Source organism: Equus caballus, chromosome 23, assembly GCF_041296265.1.
Source record: "Equus caballus isolate H_3958 breed thoroughbred chromosome 23, TB-T2T, whole genome shotgun sequence".
Classification (NCBI taxonomy): Eukaryota; Metazoa; Chordata; class Mammalia; order Perissodactyla; family Equidae; genus Equus; species Equus caballus.
In genome coordinates this window covers 59,581,215-59,600,249 of record NC_091706.1, presented here as the reverse complement: position 1 = coordinate 59,600,249, position 19,035 = coordinate 59,581,215, and the positions used below count along the sequence as shown (strand labels likewise).

The window sequence follows — 19,035 nt, the reverse complement described above, 5'->3', positions numbered from 1 at the left end:
TCAAAAATAATGATAATCCCAATCATTTTATGAGTCTCTGCAGTTAATTTCAAACTCTTCCATTGTCGTACGGACAAAGTAGGGACAGGTTTTTGTTTGTTTGTTTTAATTGAAAGACGTAGATTATGCCAAATATTTAGCTCAGCTATTGTTAGCAATTACATTACTTGATTATATAAATTAAAAAATTATAACTTTGTCTTAAGATGCCACTAAAATATGTATTCTTTCATTGCCATCATCCTTGTGAAATATTGTTCCTTAGCAACTTTCCTGTGAACACTTTATTATTTTTTAGTCAGCCTATTTTTCCCCCCGATTTGCACTATTTTCATAACTTAGGGGCATAAGAAAGTTTTTGAGAGAAAGGAGGAAAACTCAACCAGTGGGAGGATTGTATTTACTGTGCATGCATTTTTCATTTCCTGTTCTATTTTTGTTTTGCATTATTTTCCTTGCTGTATTATTTCCATTCTTTCTAGCTTTCATCACCAGGGAAGGATACAGACTTCCTCTGGAGCTCTGCTTCCCACTCAGTTTACCGGCGGGGACCGTCCCATCGGTGGTGTGATGTCGTCCTTAACTTCAGATCCTCTGCCAGCTCTGCAGCTGTGTCGCTTTCCCTCGGCAGCAGTAGTTATTTTAGATAGAGTTGATATTATGGCCAGTATTGTGATATTAGCTTACCTTTCCTCATGTTTCTTTTATTCCAGTTTTCTTGCTTGTGTGGGTTGAAAAATGTGAGACAATATTCTAAAAGTAAGGATGAATCTAGCAAATACATTATAGTACAGACCAACGTTCTGTTTAGACTGTTGAATTGGAACTCAAGTACTCACTTTAAGACGCCTGGATGGCATCTGTCCTCTGATAAACCTGTCGGCTAGTTGGAGCCCAATTAAAAAGAATTATCACTTGGCTGGAATTTCCCCCCGGGTGTTAGAATCGTAAGAGAATGAAGTTAATCATATGGATTCACACTAATATTAGTGACTTGTTCCACAAACAACTGTCAGGGTTTATTCTAGTGTCAGAACGCAAAGATGTCTTTCTACTTCATACTTCATAATTGCATACCACATGCCACCTGGTGTAACCTATAAGCCAAGTCCACACCACCCTCTCCTCTTGCCTGGATCACTTGAGTGTTTGCTTCACTCCTCTCTGCAAACTTAGGACCTGGGACATGTTCCTGTCATAATGTTTTTCAAATACTTTAGGATACATTCTTAACTGCGATGCAAGGTAGCTCTGTATCCTCCATGGTACTCTAAATTTCTTGGATTAGGAAACTTATTGTCTCCAATCTTGAGTATTGGGTGAATAACTGATGCATTGTGAGTACTAAAGAAAATGTTGATTGCAAATAGAAAATGTCACAAGGGTTCTGAATAACCTTAGAAAAGGGCAGTAAAGAACTGCAGTATGATCTTTCATCAGGAAACTATGAAGTTCACCTAGTTTTGAAGTCAAATAGTGCAAGAATTGAAAAAAAGTGGTGTTTTCTAATTAATCAGTGCACCAGAAAGTTAGTTCAGCCAGAACATTTCATTCTCAGAGCATATCGGTTATCGTCTTATATAAAATTGAAAGCGTATTTGACAGAAAATGTGGGAGGATTTTTTTTTAAGTAGCTGAATGCAGTCTAAATGGGGGCATGCTTGAAGTTTTCTCGCACTGAAATTCAGGAGTATAGCAGAGCAAAGTGCCCAGCTAGCGTCCTACCAGGTATGGAGAGAATGCTCGTCTTTTTTAGAGAAAGAAAGACAACAAGAGGGATGACATGTTGGAAAATCCACCCTGAATTGTTTCTCCAACATTGATCACCTTAACTCCACATTTGGAATAGGGTGGTTCTTCAGAGTCACTTAGATCTCTTCCTAAGATTGGGGGATCTGTTTGCAAGTCTGTGTCAATTTCTGAATGCAGCTTCTCAACCCAACTACAATGCCTGAACCTGAAAGAGAAGACTGGCCTAATTCTTTAAGAGGTATGCATGGACCGGTTTGGGACTGAGTTTGACACTCTTCATTACCATCTGGAGAGCTCTTCTCCACCTGCTCCTTTATCCTGCGCATATTTCATTGAGGCTATCTCTTTACGCTGCAATTCTCTTGCTTCCAATCTGGCTGTCCCTGCTGCTCCCTCTTTGGTGATGCTCACTTGTCATCACTTTATGAATATAATGTAGACTTTCTTTTTCTGCTGTTGTATATAATTTTTTAAAAATCACATTCTGTCTCTCGACAGGCCTTGGGAGAAGTTTTCTCTTTTCCCAAAACACCTCATTTTACCCCACCCTCCTCATTGGTGACTTCTGCTGTTCCTCCAGTTCTCTTTTGTATGCTACTTCCCCAGAAAGCTGTCTATAAGCCTCTCTTTCCTGGATTACGTGGCCAATCCACGTGGTCTCCATCGGCCTTATGTGGAACTTCCTCATGGCACATATCACCCTTTCTTTTAATTGCTTGTTTTCGTCCTCTGTGTTCCTCGAAGGCTGGGACTATATAGAGTTTGCTTTCATAGCCTCATCATCGTCTAACTAGAACCATATCTGGCACATACTAGGCATTTAAAACATATCTTTGAATACATAATTATTTTTATAGTTTTTTTACATTTAAATACTTTTTATTGTTCAACTACTCAGCAAGTTTGGCCTAGTTGTAGTGTGTGTGGTTGGTGGAGATGAGTAGAGGGATGCTGCGCAATGGCCTAGAGTGGCAGCGATGAGCTGCCTGGGACGGTGTGTTCATGAGTTTCTCGTAATGTAAACTTTTCATTAATGTTGACATTTGATGGTGTACCTTGAAAAATGTCAAAATTTTCACAGCCATGGATTACTTGGCTGGTATTATGCTTCCTAGGCTAGTAAGGTTTATAGATCCTTTTCTTTTCATTAAGTATAAATGAAACCTTTAGTTCTCTTCTTGCTCTTTAGATAAATGTTATCATTGGGACAAATATAGATAAAGAGGGGTCAATTTTAGTGATTTTACTAACGATATTAACTTTACTGAACATTTTTTCCATTTTTTTGTTGGTGTGGTTTTCTTTCAGAGTTAAATTGAATATGTATAACATAGCATTTGATTTTATAAACATCTTCAGATTTCAGCAAGTCACATGGAAAGATGTACATTTGATCAAATATAATAGAAAACCACTCAGCTTAAATTCATTTATTTAATGATTTTCATGAAATATAAGATTATTTGATTATAAAACGTGAGGCTAAGTAACTAAAGATATTTTAGAGCAAATTATCCCAGCACCAAGATTTACATATTGTGATATATGTGAGGATCACATGTACATTTATTATTTATTTTACTCCCCACTTCTGACAAGTATATTAATAACCATGCCTTTTATTTCTATGAGTACAACCCTGTTATATCATCCTTCAAAATGTCATGTAGTTGTTGCTTTAGAAATTCTTTTAAATGAAAATTAGTTCATATGTAATACAGAAGGCTTGCATTTTATTTTTGCTTTGTTTAGTTAAAAGTTCAGTATTTCTTGTATTTTTCCAATTAGAAAGAGAGTGGCACAAAACCAGGCATATTCTTCAACTAATTGTGAAAATTGCTCTATATAGCTCATCTGCTATAATTCTATTTCAATGTCATATAAAAGGGTATAAAAGTGGCTGGAAATGGTTCCTCAACTTTTGGTGGTATAAGGGTACTGTTTTTGTTGGTTCATAGGTACCAAGCTTTACCCAAACTGTGAAGTGCTGTGGATTTCTTTGTGAATCACCATATCTGAGCTAATGTGGTGGTGGTTTACAAAGTAATTCATAGTGCTTCACAGGTGCTTCTGCAGTTGATCTACACCTCGAAGCCTAGGATCCCTTTACTGAACCATTGAGAACAAGTCACTTTGTGTTGCAAGACATACAAGGTCAAGAGATCCCTGGTAAATATACTCTAGAAACCTTCTATTTGGTATTTAGAGTTACTTATTATTAAAGCTGTGTCAAATATACCAGAAATTATGGTTTCTTTACTTAAATATACATGTTTTACATAGTTGCTGTCTCTATCTCTCCTGTTCTTTTTCTGAAAAATAATTTGTAATACTTCCTGGTTAAGAAACATGATACATCAGAAACAGATCCATTAAATGAGGGTTCTTACTCCAAATCACAAACATACCAATTTGAAATTTAAAGATTTCAATTTTAATTTAATTATACATATATTCCTTTAGAATTGCTGTACATAAAGTCCGTACTCAAAGAATGTATTAATCAGTTTTCTAAATGATCAGGGGCTGGTAAACATCATTACTATGCAGTACTTCTGTAAGTACCAGATTTCGTTTTATTCAAAACAGAAATACATCATTGGTATGGGCAAGGAAATAGCCTTAATGTGCCAAATTGTACATTATGATGGTATATGTTCAAATTAGGTATGTTTTGGATATTCGTTTCTACTTACTCTCTTGCGGAACTAGTTTTCTGTGGTCCCATTTTATGATAGAAAAGACTGACTAGCATAGATGATGTATTGACTAGCCATTGTTTATTGCTAAAATAAAAAACTTTGTGATGATTTTAGTGATTAGAATTACTTACTCTGAGTGGTTCCTGAACCATAAATCAAACATTTGATAATTAACTGTTTTAATAACTGATTCAGGCTCCAAATAGTTATGTTGGTTTTACCACATCCTTTTTGTTTACAGGGCTAGAACTTAGGTCTTATCTATGTTCAATGGTATGACCACAAGACTTTCGAAGCTATGAATACTTTTTCTTTTATCTATTACATGACACTTCTGCACACCAAAATAACAATAGTACAGGCTTCCGAAATTACTTCTGAATCATCATTGAATAAATCTGTTGTATTCATTATGACTTCACTTTTGTCTTGTTGCATTCAATTCCTTAGAATTGGGTTGTGCACATACTCTATAAGATTGGGTGACCTGAAATAAATTATCACATTAAATCATAAAGCCCTTTTTCTGTTAGATACAACAGAAAATCAATATATTATTTTAAACATATATATGAGAAAAATGATGTGTGCTTGTTTGTTTGTTTTTTTTGGCTAAGGAAGATGGGTCCTGAGCTAACATCTGTGCCAATCTCCCTCTATGTTTTATGTGGGACATCACCACAGCAAGCTTGATGAGCAATGTGCAGGTCCATGCCTGGGATCTGAACTGGCAAACCCCGGGCCACTGAAGTGGAACATGTGAGCTTAACCACTGTGCCACTGCGCTGGCCCCTGATGAGTGTGCTTTTGACATTAAAATGTACCTTGTACAAGTATGATTAGAGCTGCTTTACATAAGAAAGGCTTTGCTGCTCTAATTTTAAAATATGATACAAATATATTATTCTAATTATCTAGCCTTTAATTTATCAATATTCATAATTATAATAACTTCTCTGAAAAATATGTGTCCTTGTTTCTCTTAGGCTCTATGTTGATAAGCCAGTACCTCGGAGTTCTAAGGTTCCCTGTGCTTTACCTGGTTGCTCTGTCGCTGGAGGGTGGGAATGTGTTTGGAAAGAGACTGAGAAGATGACTTTCTAAGATTCAGTTGTCCCAGAGCTCTCTGATTTTTCTGTTTTATATAAGGGAACTGCTTGTAAAATTTTATTTGAGGTAAAGCTGCTATTTTTAAAGAGAAAATTCATAACTGCTGGTCCATAACTTTAGAAAGAAGTCAGAACATTTGTTTTCTTGAGAGGAATTTCAGTTTAGCAGCAATAAGATGGGGTTCGTTAGCATATCTCATAATCTTGCACCTAAACCCTCGTACCATAATTTTAATCCCAAATTGTCTATATTTAGCTAATCTTAGCCATGCTCAGTGTTTTCATTTCTAAGATAAATACACACAGGTTTACAAAACAATTAATTTTTAGTGCAATTTGGGTGAAACACATGTCCAGAGAGGATTTACTCTATCCTGCCAGGGATAAAGGCAGCAGTAAGCCCTCCTAGCTTTTGTGAGACATATATGAGAATAAGTACTAAAAAGGGAGTGTGTTAGTCAGGGATCTTCTGAGAAACAGAGCCAATGAGATATGTGCATAAATAGAAAGAGAGCTTTATCTCAAGGGATTAGCTCACATGATTGTGGAGGCGTGGCACTGATGTTATAGAGGCTAATTTACTTTATTCAAAGTCCACTGCTTTAAATGTTTCTCATCCAAAAAATCCTTCACAGAAACATCCAGAAAAATGTCTGGCCAAGTATCAGATCACTGGGTGCAGCCAAGTTGACACATAAAATGAATCATCACAGAGAATTTTTTTCAATGAATTAAATTTTTCATTTTAAAATAACAAATTGGTGTTCTTTCTAACATTTTCTTAGTTCTAATTCTGGGTATATGAACTTTAATATGTTGTATTTTGTTGAATTTATTGGAAGTTAGGTTAGTTACAGACTTTCCTTTGGGTCAAATTTCTCGTAAAAACATTCTTCATCTGGAGGAATAACAGACGTAATTGCAAGCTAGGCGTGTCTTATTAAAAGTTTAGTTTTATATTGATGGGATTTAAATATTTTTGAATAAATACAGTAAATGCATGAGTTTTTACAAATTTGACTTTTATGTCTTTTTCTTTCCTTTTTATAGAATTCTCATTTTATGTATTCTTCTGTGAACTTATGGTTCATAATGTACTGTAGGTACCAAATAAATATTTGCTGAATGAATTAATGAAATCTGAATATTATAATCTTTTAAAAATGGATTTGAGTCATGGTAAAAAATTTTTTCTCATTGCTAGCTCAGTCTCTGATCCTAGCTTTCATCTAAATAGTGAGGCCCCCCCAATGCAACTGTCAACCTCATGGCAAAATTCCAACGGAAGTAAGCTATCATTTTACCTAAAAATTAAAGAAGTGGAGAAAAAATTAGGGAATCACCATAGCATAAATGAATGTCTCATATCAAATGTGAGTGAAATTCTCAGGATAAAGGAAAAGGTTTAGTCTATTAGGAATCTATGAGTTTAAAAAAGTTCCAGTTCATTCGAATGCTTACTTTGGAAAGTACTTCACTTGAACTACTCAGATTCTGAAGCTATTGGCTGTGTACTCATTAGTAGTTAGCAGAATATCAACCCTTTATTTTCATGTGGGTACACTTAAGTGGTGTAACTGAGCGCCACTGTAATCAGTGTCCTAATTTTGTCTCCTTGAGAGACTGTACCTTTACAGCCTGGTCCCCAAATAATAATTAGAGGAGTAAATTAAATCTCTGCAATCCTCCTTTAGAAAATAGTGTGGTGAACCATAAGCAAAAAGAAGAATTGGGTAAAGTAAACAGTCTTAAACTCTTGAAAATAGCTCTGCTTGAGAAAAGCAAATAATATTTATAGAGGTCTTTTTATTTTTTTCAAAGATTGGCACCTGAGCTAACATCTGTTGCCAAACTTCTTTTCTTTATTTCTTTTTGCTTTCTTCTTTCCCCCCACCCAATACATAGTTGTATATTCTAGTTGTAAGTCCCACTGGTTGTGCTATGTGGGACACTGCCTCAGCATGGCCCGATGAGCGGTACCATGTCTGCACCCAGGATCCGAACTAAACCCTGGGCCACCGAAGCGGAGCTTGCGAATTTAACTACTTGGCCATGGGGCCAGCCCCCTATAAAGATCTTAATTTATTCTCCAAGTAGTTTACTTTTATCATCTTATTTAACCTCTAAATTGAGTGTTATTGCCCCATTTTACAGAAGAAGAAATAGAAGTGCTCTGACTTCTAAATTTCTGTTCTTTCTATCTTCTAACAGTCTACCTACCTGCAACATACTCATTAGTCACATCCATGAGGCTTTACAGCATGTGAGGGGAAATTTCAGAGTAAAAGAAAAGAAAACCATAAAACTGCATTCGGTAAATACTTACCTCTATTCTCCCTAGTCCCTAAATTGTAACCATTCCATCAGATTACTTTTGCTAATGCATTATTGGCTGTGAGGAAACTCACTTCTTGTTTTTACCTTGACTGTGTTGCAAATATTTATATACTGATCTGGGAAAAGTCTTCTCTAAGCAGATACCTGTGTCTACCAGAGGGCTCCTAGATAGGCAGATGGATATTTTCATGTGAACTGGATGGATGAACCTGCAGTAACCATTATCCTGATCAGATCCATTGTCAGCCTTCCATGGCCAGATGAACCAAAATCAGCATTTCAGAGTCTGTGTCATAGGACTCAATTGGAGCCCCTTGGTGACTAGTAGGTAAACACAGCAGGAATGATATTAGAGAGCTGAGGAGCTGACTGAGTAGACAGAAGAGGACAGGAAACAAACGTGAATGTAGTGTTTATAGTGTAGCAAGTTCATGCATCAGACAAGAGAGAGATTAGATCAGTAATCCCTCATTGGAGGTGGAGAACACATATAAACTTCCAGGGTGATGGCCTTGTATAATTTGAGAAAACTTCCCAAGTGATTCTTAAATATTCATCTGCCTGAAAACCGCTGAACTAAACTTCCATGAGGTCAAAAATCGTGCAAACTCTTAGAGATGAACAGAAGAGATAACCATAAAATCAGTATGAAGTGACATAAAGCTGGAGGAGGGAAATTTTTAGGACTCAGATTAAAAAGCATCTTTCTCTTCCCAAGCAAGGTTACCATGGAAACACCACAGAGGGTAGGGCCTGAGGACCTGGGGGATGAGCTTGGAGCTCGGGTCTCAATGTGTGTCAAAGAGAGCTTATTAACTGTTTGATAGTGCATGTCATAACTAAGAATCCAGAGAGCAAATGGGAAAAATATCTAGAACAGTGCTGTCCAATAGAAATTTAATGGGAGCCGCATAGGGAAGTTTACATTTTCTAATTTAAAATTAAATTAATTTGAAACATTAAAAAGAGTAAAGAGAAGCAGATGAAATTAGTTTTAATAATATGTTTCATTTAACTCAGTATATCCAAAATGCTATTATTTCAATAAGTAATAAATGTAAAAAATACTAATTGTATATTTTACGTTCTTTTTTTTTGTTATTAAATTGTCAGAATTTGATACATAGTTTGCATTTACAGCACATCTCAGTTTGGACTAGCCAGATTTCAAGTGCTCGAAAGTCACATGTCACTGGGAGCTATGGCATTGGACAGCACAGAGCCAAAGGTGAAATAGAAATGTGAGTTTAAATTCTCATATGCCTACCTCGGGCTCTTTTGCCAGTTTTCCTAAAGAAGCTGGCAGACTGTAGCATTTAAAAGAGTGAGTTCTCGAATCAGACTGCCTGGACTTGAGGCCTATTTCCACCACTTAATAGCTGTGTGAGATTTGGCCAGTCACATACCCTGCCTGTGGTCCGTTTCCTGTAAAATACAAAAATCGCATTTTTCTCATAAGGTTAATGAACCTTAAGTAGGCTAATATACAGCAAGGGGTTAGTTATAACCAGCACGTAATAAGAGCCCAGAAATTACTGGTCCTGATTATTTGGTTGTGTAACCTGGCTTTTTAAGGCTGGAATTTCTCGAGACTGAGTTCTAGGCCCCTTTGTTTTTTTCTATGTTTTCTCCAGGAAATTCTATCCATGCCAAATGTTTCAATTCCCATCTCTATGACAACAATTCGCAGAGTTTAATCTTGGGCTCAGACTTCTCTTTTCCAAATCCAAATAGCAAATCAAGTCCCAGACAGCTACTTAGATTACTCAAAAGTATCTTAAAATTAACTCATTGAGTCTAGAACTCACACTCCACTCCCCTGAATTCTGACCCCATCCAAATAAACAAACCAAAAGGGAGATCATCCTTTCCTCTCTGGCAAGAGCTAATATCCCTACAGAGGTACAAGCCTGAAATTCAGATATCGTCCTTGATCCACTCTCCCTCACTTCCCGTCACCAAGCCTATTATCAAATAATCTCCTCTAAATTTCTTAAGTCCATCTTCATCTTCTCTATATTTCTGCCATCATCAGCTTATCCAGGCTAACATCATCTCCTCCTGGATTATTGCAATAACCTCCTAAGTGCTCTGTCTTCATCTATTTTATTTTAAAGTGTCAGTCTGATTATTTATTCCCTTCCTTAAAATGCTTTGGTCATTTCCCATATGTTCCCAAGTTAATGATCAAAATCTTTTATGTGACCTAAAATTGAGCACTGCCTGCCTCCAGCCTCTCCCTGGGCTCTAGTCACAGTGATTTAATTTCAGTTCTTTGTGCTTCCTCTTGTCTCAGTCTCAGGACATTTGCAGGAGTTAATCTATCTATCCAGAGTTCTCTGTTCTCACCTGTTTCCCTAGTTAATTCCTGCTCCGTCCTTCAGTTATCAGTTCAAATATCACTTCCTTGGGGGCAGTCTAGGTAAGCCCTCTCTGATGTCTCGCCTCGCAGCACACATGGCCATGTCGTAGTTGGTAACATATTTGTTTATGAAGTTGTGGATTAATATCAGCCTCCCCTACTAGACCGTAAGCTTCATGATAGAAGGGACCATTATTTAATTATACTGCTATTTTATTTTCAGCGAGGAATATAGTTCCGGCCACATGGAGGATGCTCACTATATGTTACGGATAGATCAGGGACAAAAAAATATTAGAGTGCAAGCAAAGACAAAATATCTATGGAAATGAACCACTTGTCTTATCATAACAAAATTCTGTTCCCCCCAGAGCACAGGACTATTAGTAATACTATTACTATGATGCCTCCTGTTCACTGAAATTTTTGTAATTTGGCTTGTTCCCACCCCCAAAGTGTAGCAGGAACATTGCCAGACTGCTTCAGAACTCTTGGTCTATTTCCAATTAACCGTTGTATGAATTGCTGTCTCCCAGTTATGTTATTTTCATCCTGATCAAAGTCCAAAAGGGAATGGTTTTACTCTGCTCCTGCCTAGGGTCCTCCTGGGCTGTCCAGCTAGATAACCAGAGTATTGCCTGGGCGAAAATAGTCAGAGATGAGAGGAAGGAACCAAAAAGCTTGATCCCTAAAGTCTGAGAGCAAACTAGCATTGCTTTAACCAGTCAGAGACCTGGAAATCCAATAAATGGCATCTGGGACAGGATGGAGCCTGACACGGCTCCAGGCACCGAGGGTAAGATGAACCTTTGAATGTTCTCCTCTCATGACAGGATGAAAAGTTAAAGGAATTGTTTGTACGAGTGTATCTGGGGCACCTATCTTGTTACATTGCCTGTGGCATATATATAAATCATTAAATTTGCATCAGTGAAAGGAAAGATTTAAAAAGCCAAAATGCATGAAAATGAATAGCAGTCAGACAATTAATTTGTGTACTTTATATAACCTACCTGATCATTAAACATTCATGCAGTTTAAGAATAAATGTGGGATATCTACCTTTTATAAAGACTAAGACCCAGGTAGATTGATGATAACAGCAAAATATACTTAAGCAGATGGCTCCTGGTTAAGGATGCATTACTCTGCCTCCACTTCTTTTCATTACAGCAGGTTCCAACACTGTATTCAGGATAGCTGTTTTCAAAAATCCATTTGCCTTTGCATTGCTGCAGTTTGCAATTTTCTGCTTCCTGTTCACTTCCTTGAAGGATTTCAAATAGACTGCATCAGGGCAATAGTCAACTTCTTAAATCACCTTGGAAATTATGCAAAGATAAGGAAGAGCACCCACTAAAGAGCCACTGTTTACCAATCTTTGAAGGAAATTCACGACCATGCAGGCAGTTCTAGGACCTGGTCAGGAGCATGGGTGGATTTGTGTTTTAGTATCATTCACAACTCCATTGGTAGTAATACTTTCAAACAAAGAATTGACTAATATACACTAATTTTGGCTCTGTATTCATTTAGAAATAATTAATTTTTTTTTTTCAGTTCAATAATTGAAGTTTTTTTTTTTAAGTCTCTGAAGCAGTTTTCTGTTACTGGCTCAAGTATGTGGCTCTATTCATTCTTTGTGCCAATGAACATAAGTTGGAAATTGCGTTTTGGCAACCAACAGTTCTTTTTGGCACTCGACAGTATTGAAGTACTAAGACTGAGTATATTGATATTTATTCTTGTTTTTACTTAGAAAAATTGTCAACTGAAGTTTGAATGCCAAAAACCTGAAGCGTCCTTTGATACACAAAAAAATAAAAAACCTAAATTCTAAGTTAAGGATTTTTGGTTAAAGAACTTTATTCTTATTTACATGTTTAAAAACTGTGAACAATGAATACTACCTATTTCCATCACAGATCAGGAAATTTTATCTCAACTATTATGAAATTTCTTTTACCACCTATGATTTTCTATTTTCAACCTGAAAACTCATCTACAAATATCCTCCCCACAAAAATATTAATGCAAGGACAATTTGTCTCAAAATATCAGTTTTGCTGCTTCACATTCTTTCACATTATCTCATATTTGTCTAATGATGTCTACGGGTTGGCTGTCAAGAAGGGGGTGCCATAGCCCAGTGTTTAATATAACTGTGGCCTGTCTCAACATTCGAATGATAGCCAGCTTCTGCTGGTTCTACCTCTGAACTTTCTCTGAGTTCTCTCTCTGTGCCTTTATCCCCTGCTCCCACTCCTACTCCCTATATTGGTTGAGGTTTACATCTGGATTCTCACTTTGGTCTCCTAACTATTCCATCTGTTTCCAGCTTCTCTTCACATCCCATGACCACTCTAGGACCAGAATCATACCCAAATCCATCATATTCTTTACTCCCACTAATGAAGTCATCATATCTTGAATATGACAACTCTGAAATCATCTTTTTAGCCTTTGCAAATACTATACCTTTTATTTATGTAATATTTTTAATACCTCAACATCTTTCCCCTCCACAGACGCGTAACCTTCATACCAAAAACCCTTCCATCCATTTTCTGTCAAATTCCTATCATATTTAAAGGTCCAAGGGAAATACTATATTCTCTGTGGGGCCTTCTCCAATTCCCACAAATAGAAGTAGTGTACACTCCCTCCATATTGCTTTGCAGATAATGACCCTATGAATGAATGGTATTGCATTTTAATTATTTACGCTTAAAAGTTACAGCTAATGGTGCCCTCAAGGGCAAAGGCCTACCTTAGCCAATTTTGGGTCCCTGATTCATGGCATGATACCCAGCATGAGGCTTAATAATGTTAATAATAGATAACAATATTGAGCACTCTGAAACGTGAGCTTAAATCAGAGTTTCTCAGTCTTGGCACTATTAACATCTTTGGCCTTGTGAGTCTTTATTGTGGTGTGCTGTCCTGTAAGGCATTGTTGGGTTTTTAACAGCATTTCCAGCCTCCACCCTCTAGATGCCGGTAGCACCTCTTCCCAAGCTATGATGCCCCTAAACTCTCATCATTGCCACATGTCTCTTGGATGGGAGGAATGTACCTTAGTTGAAAACAATTGACTTATATAGATTATCTCATTTAATCCTCATAACTACCCCATGAGGCAACCATAGATTCTTTTTCCCTTTTTCAAGAGGAAATTGTGGCTTAGTTCATACAGGCGGGAAGTTGTGAGACCTTGATTTAAACCCCAGAAGTTTCTGGAGCGTGTTTTCCTCCTCACTAAAAAGCATTATATGCTAATACATAGCTGCTGAATACTTTATCTTTAGTATTTGACAACTAGTTTCATTTCTTGATAACATAACATTAAATAAAATTTTAATTCACTTTAAGAGTTGATGAGTAATGAGTCTGTGAAATGCATTCAAGTTTGTATGGGTACAGACAAGACACAATTGTGCAAATGTGCATGACTAATAGACACCCAGAGTTTCCAAGAGTCTTTATAGGCCAGCAGGCCAACCTCTCAGTCCCAAAGTAATCTCTTCTGTATCATCCAGTGCACAAAGATGTGGAAGCCACAATAATGCAAATTTAATTTGAACATCATTTGTAAACAAGTTGCCCTCTTGGAGACAAGATAGTTTTCTGAAATGAACACAGGGCTAAAAGCTGGAGCCATATGGTTCCAAATCTGCACTTACTTGCTCAATAGTCCTTAGCGTCTGTTAGACCCAGCTTCCTCCTCTGAGAGATGGAAACAATAATTGCAGCCCTGGTCACCACACAAGAAGACAGTGCTAGATAAATGAAGAACATTACCATTGTTTTGGAGGCTTATGGAAATTTTGCTTGTTAGCCTGAGAAGGACTGTATCCTAATGAGATCGTTCTTACAGGAAAAGTTGAGCAACCCACTGGTAGTAGAGTGATATGTGGAAATGATCCCTTCTACTCCATCTGGAGGCAGGAGAAAGCATCTTATTTTGCAAAGCCAACTTCACATTAGCAACATCAGCACATGTCTTTGGGTCTTAATATTTAACTGGTCATCTTGAATTTTGTTTTCAAAAAGATAATGTCATAGTAGTACCAATGATTTAGTTATTAGCATAGCTTCCCCAGGACGAAAGCTTAATAGCTGTGGGAATGTATTTTTAGGCATATGTCTAATTAATCTCTCCTAATCTTACCTGAACTATGATATTTCTTGCCTTTTGAAAAATATCTTTTGATGCCACTTCAAAATTTCCATTTTGATATTCATTAGTAAGTATTTTTTAAATACATACTTAGAGGCAAAATGCACGCTCAGGGCTTTCTCCTCTGAATTATCAAGGCTGTATGGATATTGACTGGCAAGGAGGCTGCAGGCTGACCCATCCTTACATTAATGTATACATCTGTACCACCTCGATTCTACAGCTTGTGGTCTATAAGGAACAAATAATCTTAGCATTTAGACATTGTCAATTCATTTCTAACACCTGTCCATTAAAGATAAATAGCATAAATACGTAAATAACATGGCTCCAGCACATGCTCTTCACTTCTCTTCGTGCTCTTGAGGAATGCTGTCATTCAGGTACATTTATCCATCCTTTATCGGTTTCCTAACAACAATTTGAAGTCAGGTTTGGGGGAAGGGACCTTCAGAATTTGGGACAAGTTATTCAGCCTTTCTGCTGTTCCTAGTGTAGGAGGACACCATTGTCTCTTTTCAAGTTTATAAACTTTTGACATCATCTCCAAATATGGTTATATATACATTCACACGTTTTTGTTGTTTAAAAGTGTTAACTAATTCAATTTAAATAATTAAAAGTACTATAATTGTTCAGTTCTAGGGGCCTCAAAAACTCAAAATGGTTTGGGCTTTTTTCAATGTGTTTCTTATCCTGTAAATGAAGATTAGAATAGCCTATCTAATAGAGTGTGTTTATGAACCATATCAAATAAGATTTAGTGAAGAATGGCTACTGTGTTACCTCAGATATGATGCTGAGAAGCTATAAATGCCCTCCAGTGAGTTTGCAATTTAACTCAAGGTGGTAGGTAGAATAATGGCCCACCAAAGATGTCCATGTCCTAATCACTGGGATCTGTGAATTTGTTAGATTACATGACATAGAGGAATTAATGTTGCAGATGGCTTTAATGTTGTTAATCAGCTGACTTTAGAGTAGGGAGATTATCCTAGATTATCTGGTTAGGCCCAATCTAATCATGAGGGTTCTTGAAAGTAGAAGAAGGAGGCAGAAGAGACAGAACCAGAGAGATGGCCGTGTAAGAATGACTTCAATAAGTGCTTGCAGAGACAAGTGTACCTGGTGACTATCTTTAAGGACATAATCAAACCTGTTTTTGGCATGTGCCCCAAACTGGCATATTGGTGAGAATTTTCTATCTGATCTGAGTTCCTCTCTTCCGAGAACCAGGGACCCCTTGGGTACCCCTATTCAAACAAGAGCACAGAGAGGAATTCAGTTAGTCCATGTAGGCTGGGTTATGGCACAGTAACAAAGAGCCCTACAGCGTCATTTATTTCTAACTCATGCTGTATGTCCCCTGGCCATGGACACTGGCAGGGAATTTTTTCTGTATTGACCTTGTTTCAAGACCCTGCTTAAAATGCATTCCATCCTTTGGAACGTCACTGGTTGAGGTGGCAGGACACAGATAAGGCTGGAGATTCTCAGACTAGCAATTAACTCCTCTAGTTCTGGAGTCAGTGCATGTCACTTTTGTCCACAATTTATTGGCCGGAAATAGTTACATGATCCAGTCCAACTGCAGAGAGCAGGTGGCTAGATAAGGAGGGGATCAGGCAGGGGTTACCATATGAGCAACGTGTGTGCCCAGAACAAGAGCAGAACTATCATGGGGATCAAGCCCCTGCTCTGAACCAGCAGTTCACATTGCTTACTCTCCACTCAGCTGTCTTTCCACCTGAATATTTGTAGTAGTACATTTATTATTGCTGGAACAGAATTTCTTGATTATTACCATTAGACTACAGATTTTAAATTACTGATATTATATTTTTCTACCTGGTTTATTACTATTTTGAAACTGCTGAAAGAGTAGCTCATTTAATGTGCATGATAATTATAAGAAGAAACTAAATGTAAAAAATTAAATTTCTGTTTAATCAAGTATCTTCCTTTAAGGAAGGAGCAGTTTGAAAAGGAAGCCACAGAAGCAAGAAGGGTCTTATGAGTACTCCTTCATTCATTCAGTAAGCATTTGCGGAAGCTTCCCATGTACCTAGCAATGTGCTGGGTGGTGGGTATTAAGTACAGACAAAATAGAGAAGGCCTTACCCTTATAACCTAGTGAAGGATTCAGAAAAATAGATGGGAAATGATAAAATGCTGTGAGGAATATTAATACACGGAGGTGTACAGGGTGCACTGGGCTCATATAAAAGGCTGGCCTAACCCAGACATGCTAACAGGTCTGGGAGATTGGAACATTTGTGATCTAAACTGAGAGCTGTGGGATGTAGGAGTTAGTTAACTAAAGAGGAAGGGAGAGTTAGATACAGGATGGGGAGGGCAAGAGAATTGCAGAGCTGGGGAACTAGTGTTAAATGCAAAGGCCTAGAGGCTAGAGAAACTGGGGCTTGGCAAGTGTGTGTGTTATCTATCCTTGCAGAAAAACCAGTCAACTTCTAGCACTGTGAAAGTCTCAGCTTCCTCCGTTAATTATGCACTGCGCCCTATGTGGGCATAGATGGAAAGGCAATGTGATGCTACGAGATCAAAGTTTCCAATGTCTCTGGTTAATGCTATGGATTAGAAAGGCTTCTTCATCCAACTTAGATCCTGTTTTGAATTGCAACGATAACTTGGAATAGATTGCATTTTAGCTAACACAGGTGGTGTTATTCTAGGCTTGTGTGGTACACACGCAGAACCGCAGGCTGGGTTTTCGTGTTTTCACAAGCCAGACTCAGTGTTGCACTAGGGACTGATTCGCTTACAGCATGGAGGGAAAGAGATGCCTTAGGTGTTTCTAATTTGCTACACAAAGTTTATTTCAGATTAAGCCCAAACTTGTGCATTTTTTAAATAAAAGCTATTAAACCATCAAGCAGAATTATTTTGCTGTGTGTGTTTTAAACTAGAAAAGCTTTAAAAGATGTACAGGCCGCAAGATATTTTTGACCAAGTTTACCTGCTGGTGGTAGTGGAAAATCTAAGCGTAAAACTCTGGTGTGGATGTTGAGGTTTTTTTTTTCTCTCCCAAATCCCTTAAATATGTTTTCTGCCTTATGCTCAGAATGGGGAGCAAAATCAAGCAAAAACAATCTTATGTAAAGAATACTTGACTTGGGTCTGCAATCACTATTTAGATTTCAGCTTTGCAGGAAATTACTGTAGAAACTCCTGGTAAGTAATGTTTCTCTTCTTCCCTGTTTTCTGATCTTTCCCTACTACTTAAAAGGATTGCAGTAGAGACAAGTGGAGCCAGTTTGTGTTAACTGAACAAGAAAAACAAAAGATGAGGGCCGTGCAAATTTATAGTGGTATTTTTGTTTACTATTTATTTGTAGTATGCAGAATCTGGGTAGGTGTGAGTATAGAATAATTCCATCATGGGTGGTGGACTGAGCGTGAGGGCATCACTGTGATAAATAGTTGAAAGGGAAATGGTATCAAATTGCTTGGCAAAAGGGCCAAGTGAGTGATTAAAGAAAACAGGGGATGACATGAGGTGGGATTTTGAAACCAGGAGTATGGCACTTGGAAGTTTATTCTGCAAACATATGAGGCACCTTCTATGAGTTAGGCACTGTTCGAGGCACAGGGAAACACGATTATGGCACAGTTTCTGCCATGAAGGGCTTCATTATCTAAGGAGAGAGAAACAATAACAATGTAAAGTGTTTACAGCTGAAATGGAGACACCTAGAGCTGCTCTCCAAACCCAGGGAATTGGGAAACCCTATGGAAAAATGCACCCAACACATTAGGGGCACTGGGAATAGCCTGGAGTTTTCTGACTTCATTTTCAGGAATTTGCATACTAAATAGAACTGCCTCCTTATTTTGTGTTCAGAACAACCATGGCCTTTGAAGATGAGCTCAAAAGTAGGAGATCACCTACTGAGCTGGGAGATGGGAGTCATCAAGGAAGGTAGAATTCAGAGAAGGAAGACAGAGCAGTGACAGTCTGATCCGGATTTCCTCCCCAGCGCTTTTCCTTTTCCCTACTGCCTTCTTTCTTAACTCTTCCTAGTGTATAGAACAGCACGCAGTCCAGTATTTAGCTTTAAAAAGACTAGAGATCTTTGCTTTGGTAGGTAAGGATTGTATTAATCAGAGTTCTCCAGAGAAACAGAACCAATAGGATGGAGGCTAGATAGATAGATAGATTTGTTACGAGGGTTGTCTCACGCAATTATGGAGGCTGAGAAATCTCACAGTTTGCCATTTGCAAGCTGGAAAACCAGGAGAGCTGGTACTGTAATTCTGTCCAAGTCAGAAGACCCAAGAACCAAGAGCACAATGTTTGAGGACAGGAGAAGATGGATATTGCAGCTCAACCAGGGAAAGTGAATTCTCCCTTCTCTGCCTTTTTGTTCTGATCTGGAACTCATTGGATTGGATGATGCCCATTCATATTGGTGAGGGCAACCTTCTTTCCTAGGTCTACTGATTAATGCTAATCTCTTCCCAAAACGCCCTCACAGATATAACCAGAAATAAAGTTTTACCAGCTACCTGGGCATCATTTAGCTCAGTTGAGTTGACACATAAAATTAACCATCACAGGGATGTATAGTCTTG

General features: G+C 37.7%; 1 protein-coding gene and 1 non-coding gene across 10 annotated transcripts in view; both read left to right on the top strand.

The window, feature by feature from the left end:
- The window catches only part of LINGO2 (leucine rich repeat and Ig domain containing 2), a 1,108,249-nt gene that overhangs the window by 296,232 nt on the left and 792,982 nt on the right, over nucleotides 1-19,035 (top strand). The gene's annotated exons all lie outside the window — the stretch shown is intronic.
- MIR876 (microRNA mir-876) lies at nucleotides 3,733-3,813 on the top strand. Its single transcript, NR_033000.1, has one exon. It is a non-coding gene; the product is annotated as a microRNA mir-876 (primary transcript).